The sequence below is a fragment of the Gallus gallus genome, chromosome 4 (genome assembly GCF_016699485.2).
Source record: "Gallus gallus isolate bGalGal1 chromosome 4, bGalGal1.mat.broiler.GRCg7b, whole genome shotgun sequence".
NCBI classification, from domain to species: Eukaryota; Metazoa; Chordata; class Aves; order Galliformes; family Phasianidae; genus Gallus; species Gallus gallus.
In genome coordinates this window covers 81,269,892-81,295,293 of record NC_052535.1, presented here as the reverse complement: position 1 = coordinate 81,295,293, position 25,402 = coordinate 81,269,892, and the positions used below count along the sequence as shown (strand labels likewise).

The following is a 25,402-nucleotide window of genomic DNA, read 5'->3' as shown; positions in this document are numbered from 1 at the left end:
AAAAATGTAGGCTATGTAGCCATGTAGCTCTATTTATTTGTGAACCTGTAGCTTGCTAACAGATACCAAACCAGATAGACTATATTTACATTCGAGCACAAATCATTCAAAGGAACACGACAGGAAAGTCAAACCATCCACTGGGAGTTTGGGTGTTCTTAATGATGGTGGTTTGAAAATGCAGGGAGGAAGTTTGAAAATACAGAGAGTCTGAGAGCTCTGTTTTAAAAACCACTGAGTGTATGAAAAACTGACAGGGTGAATTCAGTTGCTTTAATCCAGATGTTTTCATTTTAAGTAAGAGAGAAGAGACATCAATGAAAATTTATAAGGGTAGTGAGAACGTGCATAATAAGACACTAGAGAGAAAAATGTAAGCCAGCAGCGTCAGGGAGGATTAGGGGTATGAGTGCTTTGCTCTATTAGTATGTATTGGTGCAGCCAGCCATGTTTGAATTACAATTTGATATAATTTGGGAACGCATTGCATTGTAAGAACATTAGACTGTGTTCTGTGCATTTGAAGAGAATTTAAAGGAATCAGGCACTTCAGTGCTATTGAAATTCAGTGAGCCATCTGTGGTGCTTTGTAAACTGTGGGGATTGCTTATCTTTTCCATAGGTCTCTATCAAGTACTATCCTAGCGTCTTCAGCATGCATCGTACCCACTCAAACTAGAGCTGTACATGATTCTTTCCCCAGTATTATCAGCAGTTGAAATTATCACTGGGCAATATACTCTGAAACCAGTCATTTAATGCCAATATGTACCAGTAATGCAACTTTACCTGGGTTTTCACAAACATTTGCTATAATGCCTGCAGGCTCTGTTGTTATTACATCTATTATATCAATTACCTGGCATTGAGAGTTTATCATTTACCTTATCACTAGTTGAGATACATGTCTTTGCTTGGTCCCTCATTCTGATAGGATCAAACAAAAATCAGGTGTTTTCAAGTACTCCACAGCATCTCCCAATCCCATTTTATGCTTTTATTAGAGTAGCAAAGTATCACAGTGAATCAGACTGCAGACTTGTCTTTTTATTTTTTATAGTATTCTTCTACTTTCTCATGCGTTTCTCTGATTTTGGTGATTCCTTATAGACAGATACAAAAGCATTTTAGTATTTTATCTTCATAAATCTTTCTTTTACTTTATATCCACATAAAGTATGACGGTGGCCAGTGCCAGGGCATGGAGCAAATTTGGTGGTCTGTATTGTAAAATTGCTTTTACAGATTGGTTCTGCCTCTTGTGAATTTGTTGAGGAACGTGGTCCAATGGATGCATTTGGAATTACTTATCTTCACCACCTAGTGGGTGGATAATATAAAACATGTTAGGAAAATGCACCAGAACTACCATTCCCTCTCCTAATGGCAGGACATAGTCTAGCAAAGTCTGTGCTATGGTCAGATTCTCTATTTGTTGCTTTTTTTTTTTTTCTTTTTTTTGTAGACATGCTTTTGGCACTCTTAGTTGCCTCTGAAAGACACCTTCAGCTCACTTCCAAGCTACTTGCTTTCAATGGCTTTGATAAGAATTCCTGGGAGAATGAAGGAAGCACTTTCTTTTTGGATACCACCTGAGGACCTTGCCTATACCTTCTTACTGCTTTAAGAGTAAAAATTGATCCTGTTGCAAATATGTAGTTTTCTTCTGATAATTATGAGAAAATTATTATCTCCTTTATGTCTGGAAAGTCCAACATACTAGAGATTATTAATACACATTTGATAGAAGAACCTTGCAGAACCAGCTTACAGCACTGGTTTGGGCTTTACTACAGTATCTTACTATAAAAAAATCTGTTCTTTATGTACTTCTGACAAGCCAATTCAGTGCTGAACATAAAGAACATGGATGAACTTCTCATTCTACAGAAATTGCCACTAATTTAAATCAAATGCCAGAATTTGATCCTGGATTAGCCAGCAGTCTTGTTTTTATGTATGCTTTTGTTGCAGGGAATGAAAATATGATTTGAGAGCACTAATAGCAACTGCCTTAGATAAAAGCACAAGTGATTACCTAGAGAAGAGTTGAGCTGCCTACCTGGAAAACGTGTTGTTTAAAGAGTTGTTTTCACACCCACATTCATCCATTTAGCCCAAAGCATCAGAGTCATCCAAGCTCTGAGATCTGGAGCAATGATTTCAAGTTTTCACTTTTTTGAGCCAGACTGTGAAGATGATTGAGCTAAAGTAATTTTTTTACAACTCTTGTCACAATTTTCATGACATAATGGAACTTCCAGACCTACTTCAGTTCTATCTAGCAATTATTGGGTTGTTTAGTCTTTTAAATCATGACACTTCTAAGCACATCAAAGGAAAGTGCCGTTAGACAACTGTGCAGTCAGATCTTTTCATCATTCCTCAGGAAGTCAACATGTTTCTGAAAGATTGCCCAGGGAGTATTGTGAAGCACTCAATATTTCAATGAAATGGTATGAATTTTATGTAGGTGAGGCAGAGCCTAGTCATGGCTAGCAAGAAATTCTTTAAAAAAGTTAGTAATTAGAGATAATGACATAAACCACTGAATATATTTCAAAGATGGCATTTGCCTTTTTGATTTTCATGCCTAATTTGTCTGTTTATGAAATGAAATCCAGCTGTTCCTATAATATTTAATACAATTTCCACCCCTGTAGGGAAAGCATGGGGTATCCAGAATTCCCCATTATACATGACAAGCAGAATTGCTTCTGGAATTTGTGTCTGTCTGTGTACAGCACTACAAGGCTTCTGTCTGAGAGAAGGAAGGTTCATGTAGGTGAGTTAATGGAGGCACAAGGTTTCACAGCCCAATTAGAAACAATGATAGGTAATTCATTCTTAATATTTTTGAGCTAAAAGAGCTCTGTCAGTATCCCCCAAAAATTATACTGAAAAAATTTCTAAACATTTTTTGATGAGGAAAGTTCACAGTGCTTTGTGTCTGAAGTATGTACTTGCATGCAAAGTTGTGGCTTTAATCCTTTCTCCTCCCTCACCTTTGTTGCTCTCTCTTTCAGTAGCTATTTCCTGTAAGTGTCAGATTACCTGCTTGGTCGCACCAAAAAAGTTCACAGCCTGTTTTGTAGGCTACTCTCTTGAGAGGAGAAGAAAAGATATTCATTTTCTGAGTGGCAGAAATTTTGAGTATGCTGAACATGTCAACAAAGCACATTGTGCAGCAAGCTTGTTTGGTAGGACAGCAGATGAAAAAATGGTTTTTCCTTCCTTATTCTTCATCAGGATTTCCAGCCTGTACTTGGGAAACTAATTCTGTCAGAACTGGTTTCAGAAGTTCTATTTTGGTTTTCAACAATCAGCTGATGGTTTCTCTAGAAAATGCCAAACCAGCTCTGCGTTTGATCTTGGTGATGTCTTGTGACAAAGAGTTCTTTGGAGTTAATGCATTGCTGCACATTGTAATTGAATGTTCTTTAGCTCCTGTATTGTCAGAAAACATAAATGGAAACACTCACTATTCACTGTTTGCTGTTATTTATGTTCTCTCTAACAAGGGAGAAAAAGTACAAATAGTTTTCATAGATTTGTGTAATGTTAATCACTATCTTTTATTGTTCTGCTTTCAGTTGCTGCTGTTTGAAGTCAGATTACTTTGTCTTTAAATCCCAGTTGCCTTGAAACTTCTTCTAATGCAGGCATAGAATTTGCCTCTTTTAGCTGTTTTACTAGGAGATTTCAAGGAGAAATTGAATGCTTTTGCTGCTAAATTACTTGATTCTGATGTTGGCTCCCAGGTCTCAGATGTATACTGTGTGCCCTAACATTGCATGCCCTTGGTAACTACTTGTTCTTTAATTTCTAGTTTTAAAGTACCCAAAGCAGAGAAGATAATAACTGACGTTAGTCCTTGTAGTCTACACAAAAGAGTGATCAGAAAGCTCTCATAACCGGAGGAACAGAAGATGCAGACTCAAGCTCAGTGCTCAGATTCACAGTATTTAAGCTTGTATAACTAGATACACAAATGGACCGTGGTAGCATATTGACATGCTAGACACTGAAGCCCATATTCATATATCACTGAAACCCTCAAACCCACTTGCTGAGGTCCTGCTCTATGGCCCCAGATGCTGATATTTCTGATGGCTGGCACTCACATAATCCTCCAATTAATGTACCGCAAAATATCTGATTTGCAATAAAAGGTTTTCAAAGCAGACTCACAGAAATTCTCCAGTGTTGGACCTCATACAATGCATAACTGAGGACAAGACATGCTTATTCCAGTGTCTACAGCCTTGGGGCTTAGATGCTTTCCTTGAGGCTATGAGAATTCTTTTTACCTCTGCATGGAGCTTTGTCCATTTCATATCTCAGCTGAACCTATTAAGTTTTAGGAAAATTGCGTGCAAGATCAGATCCAGTCTAAGAGCTCTAAACAGATCATCTCTTGCAAATACAGTGTTCTGTGATAATGCTGGAGCTGAGCAACTTGGGGTAGAGAGTAGGGAGGTCTCTATCTGGACATAAGCCCAGAGGACAAGACACTGGAGCAAATGGCTCCCGCTGCCTATTTTGTCAGCTTCTCTGCTGGCCTTACATAAATATGTTTTCCTATTCCTGTTCTTGTCTAGCCTAATCTGAGTGTTTACTCCTACTCTCTTAACCTTTATTCCTGCCATTCCCTTTGTCTGTACTTCTCTATCTACTGTGGTCCTCCATTTTCTAATTCAGGTCCTAGTGCTGCATGTCTATACAAGATGTCCAAACAAAATCAATGAGGGAAGTCTGATACTGACGTACATTTTCTCTACACCATTAGCAGCAAAATAGGTGTGACTATTCATACAAGCTGAACACTTTAACATTAGAAGTCAAAGGCTTTATTGTCTTTGCATGAGGAGTCTTTTCAGGAGAATTTAGCACCGTTTGAGCTATCCCTACACATATCATTCATTAACTTCTGACTACTTACTAAACGTTATTTGTGCAATGGACCTTAAAGCTAATATTTCCGCCCTACTGTATATTCCAGTTACACTCATCACTATAGAGAACTCTACCTTGCTGGGTACACAGTTTGTTTTTTCATCTGCTGTCATTTTAGATTTGTCATTTCAAAAACCTCTTTGAACCTGGATTTGTGTTAGCTAATGACACAGAACCTCTCTGCATACAGCTAGGCAGGAGCAGCATATTAGCACAAAGACAGGTTTGTTCTCAGCAGGAGGTTTGTTTGTTGGTTTTGCTTGCAGTGGCAGAAAGGTTTTCCTCCATTTGCAGGGATGGCAGTGTTACTTCAGTTTTTTTACTTCATTTTTTGTCAAGTAAGAGTTCTTGCAGGTGGCATCCAGACTGACACAACTACATTAAATCTACCAAATTCACAGAATCATAAAATACAATCAAAGACTCATTTGAGGTAGAAGAAACCTTTAAAGGCCATCTAGTCCAACTCTCCTGCAATGAATAGAGACACCTAGAGCTCCATCAGGTGCACAGAGCCCTGTCCAGCCTGACCTTGGATGTTTCCAAGGGCATGGCACCCACCACCCCTCTGACCAAGCTGTTCCAGTGCCTCACCACGCTTATCATAAAAACATTTTTCTTACATTCAGTCTAAAATTGGTCCTTCAATGTCTACATGTGCGTGTACAGTCATAGAGGGGTTGTTTTAAAGACAATGAATTTTATTTTCTCTTTGAGATGTTTATGGGTACTTGTGCCTTGGATAGGTCTATTAAAGTGCTGACTGGAAACATTTAAATTGGACGGTGAAGTTAATTTAATTTTAAAATTAGCTGAAGTCCATTTGCTGAGTTGCTGCTTTTCTTTCTCAAGTAAGCTGTTCTAGTTTCTGAGTTATTGGTTGAAATATGATTACTGGCACATCAAACTAGCAACAATTGCCTTGCTTTTGCCTTTTTCAGCTTTATGAGGTCTAGTTTATTAGACACAGACCTTTGAGAAGGCAGAATAACTGTACTGTATCCCAACTGCTTTTCTTCTGCATCGTGGAAAAAGCTATAAAGGAGCTGGTAGAAAGATGCTGCAGTAATTATTTTCAGGCAGCACCACTGCTGGGATACTAAAGGAAAGGGAAAATACAAATTCACCACAGAAATCATAATTAACATGTATCTTATAAGTTTGGTTTGCACTGATTGGACAAATGCAGATATGAGTATAAAAACTTAAGTGAGAAAGGAAGCACTTTGACATGCTTGAGACAAACTTGAAACTTCTATCAGCCCGTGTGTGAATCTAGGGAAGGAGAATGGGAACACTGCTACCATAAAATCATCTTGTGGGCAGAAAGGAAGCACCAAGTTTCTTCTGTCCAGTATAGTTAATGTCTGGTGCCCTACTGGGGCAGCAGTGAGACATCTGTGCCATGAGCCCCTTGGTGGGAGAACCAGGATGTCACGTGAATGGCTCTTCCTTGTTCTGATATCCATTTAGGGTGATTTTTGTGTTTGCTCATGTGCTTGTACACTCTGGCCTCCGTTTGTTTGCAGCTCCATTTTTGATGTAATCTTCCTATACACGGTGCCTTTTAGGTATGCTATATACTATTTCTTTGACGTCTCTGTTACTCTTAAATTAGGCTTGGTCTGGCTCCAGTTCTGCACGTCTTTAACTCATCACAGATGAGACATTTATAGCGTTGGGCCATCTTCTGTCATCCCATGCCCACACTCCTCTGCAGGTCCTGCTGTAGTCTCTACGCAGGTGACAGGCCTCTGCTGGGGAGACAGGCTTCTACTTCTCTCTACCATAGCATTGACTTACAGTCAGAAATAGCCCAGCCTACACAGAATAGCTACTTGTTACTACTCTCCCTATAAAAACCAGGGTCCTAAAAGATAAGGAAAACTAAAACAAATTATATGTAGCCACCTGGCTGGAAGAAAAATTGTTGAACTGAATTAAAGCAAAGCTCCAGGCAGATCCTGAAACATTCAGACAAAGCAAGCGTGACAAGCCTCAATCCTGAGGTCTGGAGACATCAGTACAAACCCCGTGGCCAACAGCAATACATATGTTGTATTACTGGCAATACAAATGTTGAATTACTGGGCTATTGTGTTATAGCACTGAGATGAAAGGATGCGTATAAGTGTATGGGGTCACAGGGGGCAGCTTAGCTTGTGAAAGAAGGAGCTGGAGGACATCACAAAGTTCTCAGGCAGCAGAGTGGATTAACCAGCACACTCAGGGCAGATATTTGCATCGGCCTCTTGAACGGAAGTGCCCAAATCTCTCTCACCGAGTCTTTGAGTGCTACTTTGATTTGACTCTTGGTGCACTAACAGCAGCTGTTGTGCAGGAGCTGCTGGGTTTAAAATCAAGTTCAGCAGTTTTTGGCTCCAGGCCAGCATACAGACTGTGAGATCTGACGCGGGAAAACAGACATGAGCTCAAAAACCAAATCCTGGGAGGGTGTTCTCTCTCTAGCATTTTGCTCTTCTCTAAATCTTTATTTGGAAACTTCTGGAATTGAAGCATATTAATGCTGTGGAGCTTTAAAGTGAAACCCGAGATGATTTTTTATCACAGGGTACAAAATGTTCTGAAGGGGCAAAGCAGGATTTGAGGTGTGAAGAAGCCTGATTTTTCTCATATACAGCTATTCATAAAGGGAATTAATTGTTGTCCAGATATGTTTATCCATTTATATTTATCCATTGAAATGTTGGTATTTTCTATGCTAAACATTTTCATAGTAATACAGATGGCATTAAAATACCTCAAAAAACAGAAGCAAACAACAACAACAACAACCAAACAGAAACAGCAACTAGTAAAAATATGTTATGACTTCACTGCACATGGGAAGGTTAAAAGGCAATTATACTTTATGAATTTAACGTTTTGTCAGTGGAAATCTGTCTCTGATGTTTGCAAAAATATTCCAGTTTAAATGTTTAAATTTCCATCAGTGTGGGATAATTTCATTCTTTTCATTGGCATCAAGGGACTATTCATCCATAGTGTTTGATGCAGCTGCTCTGCTCCCCAGAACTAAGGATATATTATATGTTGCTTATTTCTTTGGTCACACTTTTTGTATTATATAGCTTATTGTCTTGGTGATCTTTCCATTAAAATGGTTAATGTGATGAGAGGAAGAAAGAAGGAAAATCTGTGAGGGTCTTAGCTTCAGATACAGATATAGTTGCTCAAGGCTTAATATGAGACTCTGTCCTCCTTCAGTCAAAGCAGCTCATTTTATGGTAGCTGTAGACTGACTGAAGTCATGGTGGGAACAGGTTGCCCAGAGAGCTGGTGGATACCCTGACCCTGGAGGCACTCAAGGTCAGGCTGTACAGCTCTGATGGAGCTGTAGTTGTCCCTATTAATTGCAGGGAAGTTGGACTAGATGGCCTGTAAGTGTCCCTTCAACTCAGATGATTCTATGACTATGATTCTATGGTTGTTAGGAGCTGTATGACTGTCTTAAATGAAAAAGGCAATGAGATGCTGCAAAAGTGCTGTTTTTCCACAGTTCCAGTGAGTGAACATGTTTTGTCATTTGCATTCCTTTCATTTAACAGGGGCAGATAGAGATGAGTTAAGAGAGGAAATCATCATTATGACTCAGCGCCTGTACAGCAGTAGGAGATTTCAGTTGAAGCACAAAGGCGCAGACTGTTGAAGGAGCAGATGCAGACAGGGCAATGGTTCATGAGCAAATTGATGACTTGATGGTAGCTCAGAAACCAGGAGCCTTGTTCCAGTGGCGATGTCAAAATTACAAACTGTGTGTTGTAATTAATAAAACCCTTTCCATCAGAGAGCTGGATTTAAGGGCTTTGGCACAAGTGCAGTTAGCGTGCAGAAGATGTATGTTTCTTTCTCCTAGTGATGCTAGAACAAATAGCCCTGATTTGCACAGTGAGTGGCAGAAATTAGAAAAGATATATGGGATTTTAAGCTTAATTCCTGTCATTTAGACCTCTGGCTTGTGGTTGAGCAGTGGAGTTAGGAATGTGAAGTAAAAATGAAATTAAAAATATCCAGTAGAGAAATAGGCTGAGAGCACTGTACAGTTCTCTTAGGGAGATTTGCCTTCTGTTTTACTGTGATGAAAGAGTTCTTTCATGCTGGTAGTATGTGAGACCCTTTGTTTCCATGCTGTAGACAGGAACAAGAGCAGAGTCATAGTTTGAGCTGATTGGAGCATGTTGCTTTGCTGTTTGGGTGCCATCATGGTTTGATGCCATATTTCCAAGTAAAACTGCAGGTTCTGGGTAACAAATTCTGCCAGGAGAAGGTGAATTTTCTGCATGAGTGCCAGGTATTGCTTCATCTTCACAGCTTTCCCTTACCAACTTTCATTTTAGGAAAAAAAAAGGAACACCTCTCTTAACATTTATATTCACTCCTTGACTTACTACCTTTTTGTTTTCAGACATGAAGGGGTGATGGGGCAAAGCATCCCTCTCTGCAGATCATTCCCAAGCTCAGGTGCTGTGAGATGGGGCATAGATTCCCTTGTACCACGTACAGCAAGAGGTAATGCAACCACCTGAGAGGAGGGACACAATTGCCAGTTAGCGCTGTCACTGATTTAGGAAGCGGTTTATATCAATCTTTGCAGACTGACTGAATCACGGCTGTGGTTTGGTGGCACTTTCCCGGCATGGGCTGAAAAAGCTGTCACGCTGAAAATGATGTGAATGGTCATTAGAGAGCTCCTGCTGTCCCCTAGGGAGGTGAGCTAACCAAGGTGCTATTGCGTCATTCTCCCCTCATGAGCTGGAAGGTGACGAAGTTAGGGGAACGTGACCTGTAGCAGTTGTGTTGAATGTGAAAAGTGTGGCATGGTGCCTGTTGACTTTATTTACCTGACTGTTATCTCTGGACTTCCCTCCAACTATACATTGTTTAAGAGGAATTTCTCTAGAGATTACAGAGGTAAGACATCTGTCTTAACACAAGGTTTATTACTTTTCTTAGTGTTCTTTCCATGTTTTTGATGTGAATTGACAGAGGAATTAAGCAGCAAGAATTAAATGACAGAAACATTTTACGTTGGATGTCAGAAGATATCTCTTCCCAGCATGACTGTTGTGTGCTCTGCTCAGTACAGACTTCCTCTGATCACTGGCACGTTGAAGAAGTCCCTCCTCCAAGATTTCTGTAATAATGTGAAGATGAAAGACAGAAATCAAGACTATGTGAAATGTTGATTGGGGGTCTGAATTTAACTGGCAAAAGAGATTAGTTCCTGAAAATTACATTAGCAGTGGCTTGAAAACCTATTCAAATAAAAAAAATGAGTAAGGAACTCTGGATTACAGTCATACTTGTATTTTTGAAAGACAAAGAGGGAACCAGAAATGCTATATTGTTAAGCTTCATATTAAGCAATGCCTAACATCAGTTGGATTAAAATTAAGGATAAAAAAATAGCATTTGGCTAAGTCCAATAGTAAATATTCCTTTGCTTGAAACTAGATGATCATTGTAGTCCTTTTCAACCCAGGCCATTCTATGATATGATTCAAAGAAAGGCTTCACACCTAACCTTCCTGGCCTTTGCACTGACTATTCAAGCTCTGCCAGTAGCACCTGTCCTTTTTTCCCACTTCTCATTTTCTTCCACTTGTCTCTTTATGTTCTTCTGAAACAAAGCAATCTTATAGAACCCCAGCACCCTTTATCCCTTCTTCTGCCCAAACGTCCCCAGGGTGTAAATTCCAAGAGATATTGGTTGCCAGGTATTCAAGGATGACTGCCACACATTGTTTCTTTCTTTCTGGGTTACCATTTTCATTCTGGCTCTGCTATAAGGTATCTGTTTTGTTCTCTCTTGCCCGATTTTAGCTGTGTATTCTCAGTCTGAACCTCTTAAATATTTTCAATCTGTACTGTACGTCTAAATCTTAATGAAATATACAGAATTGCTATATTTTATACTTCAGAGCTATACCCATAATAAGAAGAAAAAAATTCTTTATTTTTCTTCAGCGAAACTGATGAACTATAAATGGTTTGCTTTTTGGCTTATATTTGTTAAAATTTGGCAAGACATCTGCACCATGAAAATTTAGAGACTGAAAATCAAATAACATATTGGGGATTCTTCCTCTCTTGCTCCGGTACATACATCCTCTGTTATCACTCTGTCCTTCACCAGAAAGTGAATCTATTCATAATTATAATATTTTTTAACACTTTGACACGCTAAATTACCTCCACAACACAACTCTCCCAGATAGAACAGAAGCTTATGCTATATGTCAGCTCTACATCTTGTTTCACAGCTCAGGTGGGTAACTGTTGGCAGCTGCATGTATATGGATATGACAGTGAGTGTTTTATACCAGATTCCCATTTAAGGCCTCAACCAAAACCTACTGCAGCCAAGAAACACATATACAGATTATATAGAATCATAGAATGCTTTAGGTGCCTTCCAACCCAAACCATTCTATGATTCTGGGATTCTATGACTTCAGTGGGACTGATTCAACTGAAGTTGAATCTTAAGGCACTTAAGTTTTTTTTCCATCAGCCCTTGCCATTTTTAATTTTCTACTTCTGCACAAATTATGTGTCTACTGCCTTGACAGCATTCTTGATATACTTGGAATACCTATGGAAAATGATAATGTCAGCAATACAGCAATTAAACTGGTTTTTTTTTTGTTTGTTTTGTTTTGTTTTCTGGATGAGAGCATATGTCATTAAATTCTCATTTCAAATTGTAACCCAACAGGAGTTTGTAAATTAACCCAGCTTCTATAAAGCAACACAAGACTATTCTTTGAATAAAAATTACATTTCACTGAATTTATTTTCTCTGTCTGTGAGAAAAACACATGATTAAAAAGCCATTTGAAGTGCTTGGTGCTAGTCACTCTGACGTAGTTTACCTTGGTAGTAGCAGCCTCGGTCAGTTTCCCATACTGTGTAACTCAGGTGACAGACATCCTACTTTAATAAACCTGGATAATTTTTCTTTCCATGATAAACTCAGCAGAACTTGGCACAGTGTGATGCCTTGGGTATAGAAGACTTAAATTCATGGAGTTTTTAAATGCACTCCTCACTGTAAAATACCTACTTCTATGTCATAGTAAAATGCCTCAGTGTAGGGTTTTTTCCCTCCTTTTTTTTTTTTTCTTTTTTTTTTTTCAGTGATATTAAAATGCATTTTTTTTTTTTCTAAAGATCTGAATTCAGGGAAGTCTGATACTGTATCTTCCGTGCTTTCAATTCTAACCATATTTTTTTATTGATCACAGCTGGGCTGTTGCATCCTTTGAAGCAAAATTCACCTCACCTCACAGCATTTCTGCCCGTTGTCTTGCCCAAGAGCACATTTGTTGCACAGCTAACTTATACAACAACCATTTTTTAGGCTCACTAATGTATGAAAAATGAACCCCAAAGCAGAGTTTTTCAGTGTTTGTTTTTCTTCTCTAAATTCTCTGAATAGGTGACAAAAACAATGATTAAAACAATAACAGCATGCAGAAATCTTTTGCTTGAAGTCTGCAAAATGCAGATTTTCCAGTCTCACATGAGTTTAAAGGTGGAGATCGATAAATAAAGGAAACCTGCACTCCCAGATGCTCTGTGTCACCTCTGTTATTTCTAGCATTGCCCCCATGCCTGTAGTGTGCTATTTCTTTGAGCTCTTTTAATCAACTTCCTAAATGGTTTTAGATTCCCTCCACTGCAAATACTGAATGTGCTGAACTTTGGCTTCCAATGAGCTTTGTAGCTCACTGGAGTGAGCCAAGAATACCAAGTTTGTGCTATCATATTATGCAGCAGGAGCTGGATCCTTCCCTGGCACTCAGGTATATCATCTGTCTTGTGAAAGTGAAAATGGGTCCTTTCTGTGTGGTATAAAATGAGAAATTGTTGTCATCTTTGTTCTATTTGAGCAGGCACGGTAGGTAACACCAAAATATTTTCGTATATTCAGTTCTGCTGTGCATGCTATAAAGCTGAAAAGAGGGTAGTTCTGTTAATTAAATTAAATTAATTCTGTTTAATTACATCTATTAAATACAATGCATTGTTGAATAGATCTGGCAAATAACTGTTCAATGTCCTTACTTCATACAGAAGTTCATCTTTCCATAGCAGCTACATCAACAACTCAGCAGTTGTATTCTACTACATAACTGGCCTCCAAATGGAGCAGTTCTGGTCATTTATGTGGAAAAAGTAACTTTTTTCTTCCTAGGAAGGAGCATTAATAGTAATTTTTCTTGGACTCCTTTTTGCCAAAAAAATTGAACATCTGTAACTCATTGCTGTGTGCAGGTTGTACATGGGGGGGAGGGGGAGGGCGGAGGGGAGGGCAGCTGGCTCAGAGCTTTTTCATCTCCAGTTATGAAGACCACATTCTCATTGTGTGCACACATTTATCTTCTGCTCAAATGGAGCTGTTCCAGCTTCTCTGCCATTCGGAGACATCTGAAGCCCAGAGGAGTTCCATCACTGCAGCAGCTTGTCCATGGGAGGCTGCTGCTGGGATGAGCAGAGCTGGAAGGACAAGCTCCCTGCAGGCCCACAGAGATGGCTTTAGCACATATGCCAGCTCCTCTAACACTTTCTGTTGCTGCTCTGAGTTATTTTTCCACAGTGGCACCACTTCAGCAGGAAAAATGCTGAATGCTTCACATGGAAGTCAGCTCAGAGCCCAGACAGGGATGTCTCATTTCTCTGGGGTGTGTCTAATAGCCATGTGAAAGGGATTCCTAACTTCTTCACAGCTAACTCAAATAAAAGAGCTCTCATCACAGCAGTTGAAAGAGACATTAACGGGAAGTGGATGTAAGAGTGCCTGCTGGACTGAAGTCCATGGTGGGTTTATGACTGTCTGCTACAGGTGATAGGTATGGACAGGATCACAGAATCATGAAGGTTGGAAAATACCTCTAAGATCATTTAGTCCAACTATCAGCCCATCACCACCATGCCCACTAAACCATGTCCAAAGAGCAATGAAATCTGGGGTTTTTCTGAGTACAGAGGCTCAACTTTATATACTGGAGCAATTTTGAAGTTAGAAAGCCCTCAAGGATATGGCAGTGGTAAGGTAGGGGCTTTCAGGATATCTGCTTTCAGGTGAAATGTATTCCTTTTAAATCTGGGAGCCCCATAGTTGCACCACAGTATTTGAATTGGGAAAGAAGTATTGATATTGAGCAAATGAAATAGCCAGTGCCTTCTCCGAAGGGCTGTTTGAGCCTAGCTGTGCAAGCAGAGCTGTGCTTTCCCTCAACCCCCCACAGCCAACTTAAACCTCGTTAACAGTTTTAGCCTTAGGTAATGAAAATCATAAATCTGTAATTCTACCCTGCCCAGAAAGAAGCTGCACTGGCTAAACAAAATGAATCGGCTCAGTGCACTGAGAAATAGTTTAATCCTCCTGCAGTGGGGGTGATGCACAAATAGCTTCAGGGACCAGCCCTGGCTTGTAGTTCTACAGTGAACAAAAATGGCTTTTAAAGGAATTTAATTTTCCAACTGTTGCAAGGAAAAAAAGGCACATCTTTAACACTCTTAGTTTGATTTTGGTTCTCTCTCATAAGAAATCCGAGCTGTAGCCTGCACAGACAGTTCTCTGCAGTGTCTATTTCTTATGGGCCTCTTACCTTCTAACTGGTAAAAGCATTTGTGTCTAAGATATGCCATGAACATCTTCAGCAGAGGACATCTGATCTATCGACCATTCAGTCAGAGCCACCATTTTCCTCTTCCTATTGCACTTCTTCAGACTGGAATTTTTTATAAATATATTTATTTCTTGAACTTATTTCATATTTTTTTTCTGCATGAATCAAGCTTTAATACTCAAAACAAGATTAAGGATGCACCAGAGACACCTTACACATGGTCACTTCTGGTGTTTGGTATGCGCATTGCTGCTGTGATCTTCATCACCTCACATCCATTTATCTGTCTTTGGCAAAACAAACATTAAGATATTCAGAAAAGTAATTGAATTATTGCCAGTGAGTTAAAAAAAAAGTGAATATATGGACATAAACACTTAATATCTACAAAATAGTGGACTTTTTTTTGGACACCATTAACATATTCCTGAATTTTGCCTGTGTGAAATGTTTATCTTTAGACACCTCTCTTCACCCTTGATTTTCTTTGTCCACTGTTAGTTAAATACCTCATGGGAAAGCAACTCTGGCAGCATCACTGGAATATGTGTACCTGATAACCTTCCTACACAGTTCATATTTCTTTTGTAACTGAAACAAGCTCTTACTGTAAAGGAATTTGAAATTTTGTTGCTTCTTCAGTTTGTTTATATGAGTTTATATAATCCTATCAGTTAAAGAGAGTTTGGAATACAAGAATGTCTGGACAAAAGGCAAAGGACATTCATATCTTCCTTAGGGTGTGCAGTCTGTGAATACAAGATAGGCACTAGTTGTTTGGCTTTTTTCCTTTGTACATTTTCCCCATCATTTATTGAGACTTTTTTTCCTCCTGTAGGGCTTGAAACTTATGATGTTTCAAATGTGGGCATTACTGTAGATACTGATCTGAACTTCTCCCTTACTCTTGGTTTTATATGACTTCAAAATGAAAAGAAAAGCTGGAGAAAGAAAACATCGAATTTCCAAGAAAATGTGTTGTGTTCAGAAAGTTATCAATTTATAACCATTTCACTACCAGCACAGTGGGAAAGATTAAGTATTTTTACATAGCAGTGGCAACTGTTACATTGAGTACAGTCTCCACGGATCAAGCATTAACAATACTATTTGATGAATATGTAAAGTAAGATTTTTTTATTAGATTTTCCTTGATGATTTATCGACCTATCCACCTGACACCTCATTCTCTGCATTTACATGACTGGCTTGTTCTGATTTTTGTGATATCAAGTCCCCTTAAGTAAAACCTTAATTAAAAATGTTTGTATCCTCCAGCTGAGTCATGTAAGGTTGCTGTGAGTGTGGAAAGATGTAGAATGAAGTAGAGCCACCCCTTAACTTCAAGCTGAATCTTCATCTTAACATTGGTTCAGTATTCTTTCAATGCTTCTGTTAAGACAGAGGAAAATACTGCATGCCAGTACCTCTCTGCTTTGGGAACACAATCTTTGGTGCCACATATTGTGAGTTCAGAGCAGCACAGAGTGTTTGAGGTTGGCAGGAACCTCTGCTGGTCATCTGGTTGAATCCCTGCTTAAGCAGGGACCATGCAGAGTGGGGTGTTCAGGGCCATGCCCAGGAAGCATTTGAAGTCCTCCAAGGAGGGAGACTTCAGCTCTGATATTTATGACTTTCTTGTTGTTTTTGGACCAAGGCTTCTTAAATACTTCTGATCCTCATGGTATAGCTGCAAGCTGTTTATCAAGGTGCTCTGTAATGCTAAGCCAAACAGATCTGGGAAATCACCTGTACTACCATGCTTTTCCAGCTGCAGGTGCAAGATACAGTAGATCTCAGATGTTAAAAAGTGGGGAATCCAAGAGGTACTGGAGACCACAGAAAATTAGGAAAGCAAGATGGAGTCCTGGGGCCAAAATACTGCTAGAAATGTATGTATTAAGAAACACAAACTGACATTAGTTAGACAGAAGTAGTAAAAATAGACAGGCTAGTAACAATGCAGACATAAAGTTGTAATTGATAAATATTTCCAGTTTGTGTTCAATGTATTTGCGAAAATATTTGATGATACATTCTCCTCAATTACTGCTGAAATGGAAAATGACTACTAAACTCAATCATTTTAAAAAGCAATCTAAAATAACTTGGATGCAAGAGTTTTTAAACAGGCAGCCAAGAAATATTGTTTAGTAAGCTTTGGTTTGTTAAGTAAGCTTCAAAAGACAGGAAGAATACTAACAATATATCAATACTGGAAAATAATACAGAGAAGGCTTGGGTAATTTTAGGTCTAAGTAACAGTCTAATAGTCTATATAAGTTAAACATTGATTAATAAATCAATTAATAAATAACTATAATTTAAGAAATAAAGTAGTAGTAATCAACACTGACCTCTGGGAAAGAGTTCCTATTAAGGTCTGATAATTGCAATGAGTTGTAATGGATTACTTACAACATCTCAATTTGCAGTTTGGCATGGGAACTCAATGATAAATCTTACCATAACAACGTTTAGATTTAAAATGAATCAACTGACAGGTTTTCCTTCAGAGAGAAGACCGCTATGGAGTGCAGCTCATTATTTAGTGGTTTCTAAAGATGTCTGTAGAGTCTCAACATGGAGCAACATCCAGCAAAAGCTGCTGTGATTCTACTCCTTAAACTCTTGAGTAGCAAAGACAGCTCATTCTCTTCTGCTTCACCACTTAGAAAATACATTCATATTAAAAACACTGTTGGCATGAAGTTTACGGTTGGGTACTACAGGTCCCACAGGTACCGTCAGCTCTGTTAGTATCAGAAAACATAATGGTGCGAACCAAAATAGCTGAGTGGAGACTTCTTCCTTAGAAGTGGCTGTACTTTGATCAATTCACCACACTAACACTGGAATTTTCTTTTTTATTTGCTGTAGAATCATTGGTTTAGGCATTTAAATGATTTAACTTTTTGTTTTGCTCTTTGCAACAATTCCCCTTGAATATAGTTTCAATAAGCAGTGTGTCTGCTTTCTTTCAGGTACTGTTTTAGATTCTCTTTAGAGATGCTATCTTCAGTTCTAAAGCAGGACCACCTCTCCCCCCTCCCGGTGTCCTCATGAAGTCTAGTAAAGGTAGTTGTCAGAATTTTTGCTCTAATATTATGTAATGAATCAAAACGTATGCCTTCTTTCAAACTGACCTCACAGGGGTCACTGCTGCGATTGATACTCTAATATCTTATCTATCAATGACATTGACAGTGGGGTTGAGTGCATCCTCAGCAAGTTTGCTGATGACACTAAGCTGTGGGGTAAAGTCAACACACCGGATTTCCAACAACCATTTCCTCATTACTTTTTGATTTGGCCATTTAGCTCACGATCTCTAAGCCAAAGACTGAGCTTCAGAAACCTAAATCCATAAATTATCATTAGCGTATTCCAAAGGGCAAACTTCTGGCATCCTAGGGTCCAGTATTTAATGCCTCTTAAGATAACGAGGGACCCTCACTCCCAGAGATGTCAGAGAGGACCTCTTTAGAAAGACCACAAAGGTATTAATGATAGTTAAGAAACCCTTTTTTTTCATTTCTAGTTCACACTTATTCATGATCAATTTTAGGCTCATCTTTTTCTTCCATCATTATTAACCTTAAGCTTAAATAACTTTCTTTCTTTCCTGGTCTTTATTTTGTTGATGTATTTGTAGTCAGAGTCTTGCAGCCATAGGTTTGCAAGGCTAAACAAACTCAGCTCATTTCTCTCAGAAATTAGCTGATGGACTCCGATCATGTCAATATCTTTTTATCTGCCTTGTGCTTATTTCAGTTAATCTTTCTTTAACGTCAGTGTCTAGGATTACATATGGTATAGCACACTAAATCTTATTTATTTTAAGATTACTTAAATTTCAGTTGTGAATGACAACATCAGATTATCCAAGGCAATAATTTTCAACTATTTCTAATCTTTAAACCAAGTTAACATACCTAGTTATTTTTAATGAGAATAGGCAATTAGTAAATTCGATGCTAGATAATTCTTTCGCTTCTTTGACGAGATTAGGATGTAATACTGTTTTTGTACTTCATGTAGCTCAGTACTGTATTTCATCTCTTCAATAATTTTGATTACAACACAACATGTTTAGCTCTGTGATAAAATACTTTCTACAACTTACACTGAAAAAGATTATGGGGGAAAAAAAAAGCTGTATCCACATTGACAGATTTCTAAGAAGTAGAAATTATTTTATATCTCTCTTACGTCAAGGACAAAATCTTCAGCAGATGCTCCTGACTAGAAGGCTCTCTAGCTGTATGATAGATAAGATTTTGTTTTCTTTTTCACTCCTTCCTTCCTCAATTTATATTTATTCTTCCTCCCTGGAAACTAGGGATTTACTAAATACCCTGTTAACTCCATTGCAGAATGGAGTAGGAACTTCATCTCAACCAGATATATTTCACTTGAGGGGAGAGCATTGGAAGAGATGGTAATACAGCTCCAGCTTTCTGTTAAATGAAGCTTGCTCAGCACTACACTGCCAGATTGCAGTGCTCTTGCATACCTTCCTGGAAATTGGGTTGGAGTCAGCTGTTCCAAATCCTTCACCACCTGTCACCTAGTCCTCATTGCCATTGATTGCTATCAGGCCCAGAACTGCTGGTTTTTCTCCATATGTATATTGATTGGATTTACTCCTTGTGGAGGAAGAGGCTTTACACACTCTTGGGTGTAAGTGAAAACTATTTCATGTTATAATTGGGAATTGTTAGTGATAAATGAGCTGGGGAGGAAGTATTTGATGGAGATGAGATAAGGCTTAATTTCTTTGAGGAAGGGGAAAGATTTTCCTATATGGTAATGAGAGGGAAAAGGTCAAGGGGATAAAAAAAAAAAAAAAAAAAAAAAGTTTTCCTCACCCTTAGTGGAGCAGGCTGAGCAGGTTGAGTGTACTGTTCCAGGAAAAGGTACGTGCAGAACTAGGTCTTCCTTCTCCTGTCTCTTATGTAATAGTGAAGTTCCATGTAAGGACCAATTCAACCCCAAATTGTTTTACATTATACCCTGGTAAATGGAGGTGAAGGAGAAATGAGAGCCAATTTTTAATGGTTTTATATTGTTTCCTTGACACAAAGAGTTTGTTTAATTAGATTTTGTTTAGATAGATAAAAATTTAAGTGAGCTAGTAAGAGTATGAAGAATTACAAAATTAAGAGACTTAAGAGGAACATATCATAGTACTTGCAATGCAAATAGTTACAAAAAAACTCCCAAATAATAAATGTGACAAATGTGTTAAACTACTTCGTTGATCTGGGGATATCATCTTCTCATCCAGGGCTTTTTCTATAGTTACACTGATTATAACCTGTTGTTGTTTTTTCAACAATAATGTCTGTTCTCATAGGAGTAATCATACAGAATGAAGTGTGCAAACACAACTAGCTTGTTTTCTGCTTTGTGGATGAAGGCACTGTGCTTCAAACCTAAGTTCATGCTGTAACTGCACGTGCAAAAGTGGTCAACTCCTGGGGTAGCAATTTTGGTGGGAGTGTATTAGTGTTATAAAGTTGATTGTAGTCTTGTGGATGTTGACTTCCTTGTCAATGCCTGCATTAAAAGAGAGGTAAGATTCATGTTTTTCCCAGGGTTTACAGAATATTTACTAATAGAAGAAAAATATGAGGTCTGGTATTTCAGGATGTATTCTCTAATCACTGTTGTTCCTGTCTCCTCTTGTCCTCTGCAGAGTCAAAGTCCTACTCTTCAGGACTGGGGATCATAGAATCATATGAGTTGGAAAAGACCTACAAAGGTCATCTAGTCCCACTCCCCTGCAATGAGAAGTTCCTACTATTTACTCTTCAGGTTTTTTTATCCCATTTTTTTCTAGTCAGTTTGTTTCCCCCCAAAATGGGATCTCTGTCTGAACATGATACTTTCCTCCTCACACCCAAAGAAGCAGTTGCTTCTGCAGCCATCAGAATTTGTTTCCTCTTTTATGGCTTGCAGCTTATCTTTCTTTAGGCTCACTAAATATACAGGAGACCAAACCAGACAACTTAATTGTCTCTCATGGTTTAAACTCTGTGCATGAACTTCATTCTTATCACGGGCTGTTGTCAATAAAATTTCACACTTGATTAATAATTGCTTGTTTCACAAGGGATGATGGCAGAACTCCTCCGTTGCTCTGATGTGGGAGAAGGCACTGCCTGCAAAGCAGAGTTAGCTTGTGCAGAAGTCCAAAACACTTTTGGCAGGTCCCCATGGATGGGATTTTGTTGACATTTAAAAGTCTCTGCTGCTAAGATTAATTGGCCAGTGTTCTCGGAAGGCCATCATTGGCACCTTCCTTTCCAGTCTAGCACTTACAACATGAGATAAGCTGGAGTAGCCTATATTGCAGCATGCAAATATGACTTTGAATTTCACCTTGAATTAGCTGATTTTGCATAGAGCAGTGAACTTTGCAAGAAGGGCCTGAGCTCTTGTATATGCTTAATAATATTCTAACATCTGTCAGTTGCTTAATTTCCAGAGGGAGTAGCCCTTCACTTCATGAGAACTCTGCCCATCTCTTGGGCTCTAATCATCATTCTGCATGCTGTACTCCAAAGTAAAGCACTCTGCTGTCTCGCTCTGACATCTAACGAGAGTGATTGCTCTCCTGCTGAAGTGAAAGCATTGCTAAGCAGAACCAAGACAGCAGTTACAAAAATAAGGGCAGAGATTTCCTTACTGGTGCTGTGAGAAGGTGACAGTGGGTCCTTAAAGAACTGTGCTGAACTCTCTGCAGGTGAGAGATGTGTTACTCTGAACTTGTTGAAAACTTTCTGGAGGATTTGCATTTTAACCTAGTCTTGCATTCAGTCCCTTTCTGACCTGAATTACCCTGAGTTTGTGTTTCCTTAACTTCCTGCTGGTGAGGTGGGTTATATTACAGATGATATGATTCTATGATATCTGTTGTGACTGTGGACAGCCATCAGGGCTGTCAAAAGAGCTAAGGACTCGCTAATGTCTCATTATTGTCCAGCCCTAACTCAAGAGTTAAAGGAAATGAAGTAAAGGAAAACATTCTGGGATAAGGACCAATAAATACATATATAACTGCTCTAATGGCATATAGGTTTTCAACTGAAATGCAGATTCAGTGATGTTCAGAGGAGTTTTCTGAGGTGCAAAATGAAGGCAGACTTTTCCTCCCTGCCTGGTCAGCATAGATTCAACAGGAGCTTTATTGGGATGGGATGTCTAATTTTGCATAGCCTTATAAACATGTCACTGCTAGCGGTCAGTTCTGTTAGTTAGTCAACAAGTTACTGTTTTTCACCCCGAAATTGCATTCATTTTTTGTGCAGGGTCTCTGTGTATGAAGAAAATATACTCCTCAACCCCCAGGTTGGAACTAAAAAGTGATATATACAATTTCAACAAGCAAATTATGAATGATTATTTATTTATTATTCCATGTTTAGGGGTGATTGGCTATATATCCCTCTGAACCTGAAGTCAGGACACTACTGAATCTCTGGTGTAGCTCATAATTTAGGTGATAGTCTGCTGCTCACGGCATACAGCTCTGCTGAACCTGGCAGCCTGAGGCCAAGGTGCTTCACAATGCATTGGAGGGGATTTAGCTTTGTCTCAGGGTCCAGCTGGGCAGAATCTGATATGTCTAATAATGGAGGCTTGTCTTTGTTCTGATGTTAGTAACAGTTAGGTCCCTCTTTAATCTTAAGAGTTGTACATTAATACCTCTTTTTACCCCTACTGAAATCTCTCTTTTCTAATTCCACTTTTTATATTTTGCTAGTTTTGGGAGTGAGTAGAGCCAGGAAGGATGGTCATAATGAAAAGCCTAGAAGTTCTGCAGATTGTTAAAAAAAAAAAAACAAGCTGCTATTTAAAAATAATATACAATGGTGAAGCTGGATTTGAAATCTGTATTTTTCCTGGGTGTGTAAATAACCATATTCATGGTGTATAGCTTTTATTAAGAAGCTGACATTTCAGCTATAAAAGAAGTAATAAAGTGCTGTGCTAGCAAAAGGATATGCCATGTCACATCTAAACAATTCGCATGCTATAACAGTTCTGCTTGTGATTTATATACTTCATTTAAATGCATGCTAACATATTTATGAGTATTTAGGACTTCATGCTTGGATGAGTCATGATTCAGTGGTTTTCTTCCCTCAAGTATTGTTTGTTTTTAAGTGGAGGATGAACAGTTCAAAACAGTAGAGTAGGTGCAGAGTTTTAGACAAGAGTGTTGCACTCAAGGAAGGATATATTCATAGAGACTCTTCTAGAAAGGGCAGAGGAAGAAGGCTGCTTGTTTGTTCTAATCAGAAGATGTTCTAACCATCATGTGGTATATTTGAAACATAAAGAGCACAGCATACTTCATGTGAAAGCAAACTGTACAATACGGATTGGATTTAGTCAAAAGCAGTACTCATCTACTAGACTCACTGTCTAGTGGCCATAATAGGCGTAACTTTAATTTTTGTAAGAAAAGGACAAATAAGAGTTGAATTTATTCACAAAAAAAAAAAAAAAAAAAAAAAAGAAGAGAAATGAAGCTGCTTCATACTAAGTGTTGACAATTTTATAATTTTGGCCTCTTAAAGTTTCCTTTTCCTACAATGCTGTTTTTCATTGAAGTTTTTTTGAGGAAGACAGGGCTTTACAAACTCAGAAAAGGTAATTGATGCAGAATTGCGGGTTGGATACAGAAGATAATAGAAACCTGGAGAAAAAAGAATTTTGGATAACAGGCTAGCCTAGGCCATTATTTGGAGCAGGATGATGTGTAGACAAGTGTTTCAGTTCAGCCAAGGACATGCTGTATAATGTTGGGAAAATACCTTGATGCAACCTAAGAATCTGAAATATCTTAGGTTTCCTATATAGCTAGTAAAGAGTGTATGGCACTGCCAAAGGATTATCTCAGTAGATGGTCTATGGACCTACGGATGTTGGATTTATAACACTGCCATTCTTAATGTGTAGCTGGATGCGATGACCTCTATCAGAACAGGTACTTTAGTTATGTATTTTTAATCTCCATCCCATTTCTTTATATCATCAGTTCTCTTGTTTAAGGACAGTTATTTTGTACCTCTTCCACCACTAAAGCAATATAATCATGAAATTCTCTGAAGCTGCAGGCACTAAATTAACGTAAAGAACTGTACACTACAAAAAACACCTAAATACTAACTGAAAGACAAAAATACCAGTTTTTCTTCTAGTCATAGTCATGTCTGTTGAGTATTCTGTTAAACAGAAACTGAGTAACTTTATCAGTTAAACTGAAATAAAGAAGCAAAAACTCTTGCAACTCCGAATAGCTTTTTCTACCAATTAGTTAACTCACAGCAGTGGGCAAATCATATCTGCTAAGGAGATATTAATAGTAGCAATCAAAGAGAGAGATCACAAATGTCAAAATTTCCAGCTGAAGACATAATTACCCTAAAAAGCTTTTTATGTAACTTTTTGCTGCATCTGCTGGAATCTATGAATCACATAAGAGAAAAGAATGATCCCAAGAAAAAAGCAAAAATGCACAGGTCTTCTTATATTTCATACAAACAGAAGATTTGATTGGCTTATGTATGTATTATGTAGTTCCTAAAATTGTTGGAACTAAATGAAAGGGTCACATTTACAGTATTCAGGGGACAGACATATGGAATCCAAGAAAGAATTGGTGAACATCTATTGGCTTGCCTACATGTTGCCATGGAAATGAGATCACCTTCCTCCAAAATGGATGGCGTTGACTATTCAATATTAATTTGATACATTTGATGCGACAAATAATAGACCAGAAGATCAGAAGGGATCTTTACATCATCTTATTTTGACATTAATTTTCTCATAATATACCCCTTGTTTAATAATTAACTTGTGTTTTTCTGAGGTATATCCTCCAGAAAGTCATCTTGTCTTGAACTGAAGGCAGAATACAAAGTTACTGCTACAAATGTTTGCCTAATATCTCATCTGAATTTGAGTCTGGTTCCAATCTAGCCAATGGTTCTTGTTTTCTCCTCCTAGATTAAACGTCCTCTAGTACTTGGGAAGGTTTCTTGGCTATAGGAACTATGAGAATCTTTAGGAAACTTTGCCAACTTCTCTTTCTTAAGCAGCATTTCTTACTTCCAAGTGTTTATTTGGCTTTTAATTTATTTCTGTGGATTTTTTTTTTTTAATAATGAAGAAAAAAGGTTACATGGAGGGGTTAAAAACCTCATCTTTTCCCTTTTCTGTTTGTTCAGAGTGGGAGGACAAAGTCACTACAGTACAAGACTTGAGGTACATTACACTGTTTCCATACATCAGAGCAGTTACTGATTATATGACAAATGCAATAAGAAATGTTGTGGGATTTGGGGCTGTTTCAGGTCCTTTCAGAGGAGCTGTATTTGCACTCTTTTTCTGTAGCAACTTACTCAGACCCCTTATTCTAGCTACCAGCTCACCACCCAAAAAGGCTCAGTGTCATTATATTTCTCTTCTTTCATCCAGTGTGTCTTATGAAAGTGCAAGGACTGTTACTGCCAGTCCAGAGATACGCTGTGGAACAGCCATCATGCTGTTTGTATCTGTATGATAGTTTGAAGCATAAGAGTTTGTGGCTAAAAATGTAGGTATACCAAGTGAAAAAGTTTGTGTCAAGGGTGACCCAAGTCTCTGAAGGTTTCCATGACCTGGATTTTGTCTGCCTGCTCTTGCAGCCTCAGTAGCTTAGTATTATAGAATATATTAATACTAGAACTAAATGTCTAATATACCTGAAGATAATATAGTATGTTTGT

General features: G+C 38.4%; 1 long non-coding RNA gene across 14 annotated transcripts in view; it reads left to right on the top strand.

Annotated features, from left to right (window-relative positions):
- The window catches only part of LOC101751220, a 73,773-nt gene extending 62,004 nt beyond the window's left edge, over positions 1–11,769 (top strand). For 13 of the 14 annotated variants that reach the window (XR_005859291.2, XR_005859295.2, XR_005859294.2 and 10 more), the window contains one exon: positions 1,466–11,769. This is a non-coding gene — a long non-coding RNA (uncharacterized LOC101751220). The remainder of the gene's footprint in view (positions 1–1,465) is intronic. The other variant, XR_005859289.2, reaches the window with a different exon arrangement.
- Positions 11,770–25,402: the final 13,633 nt, after the last annotated feature.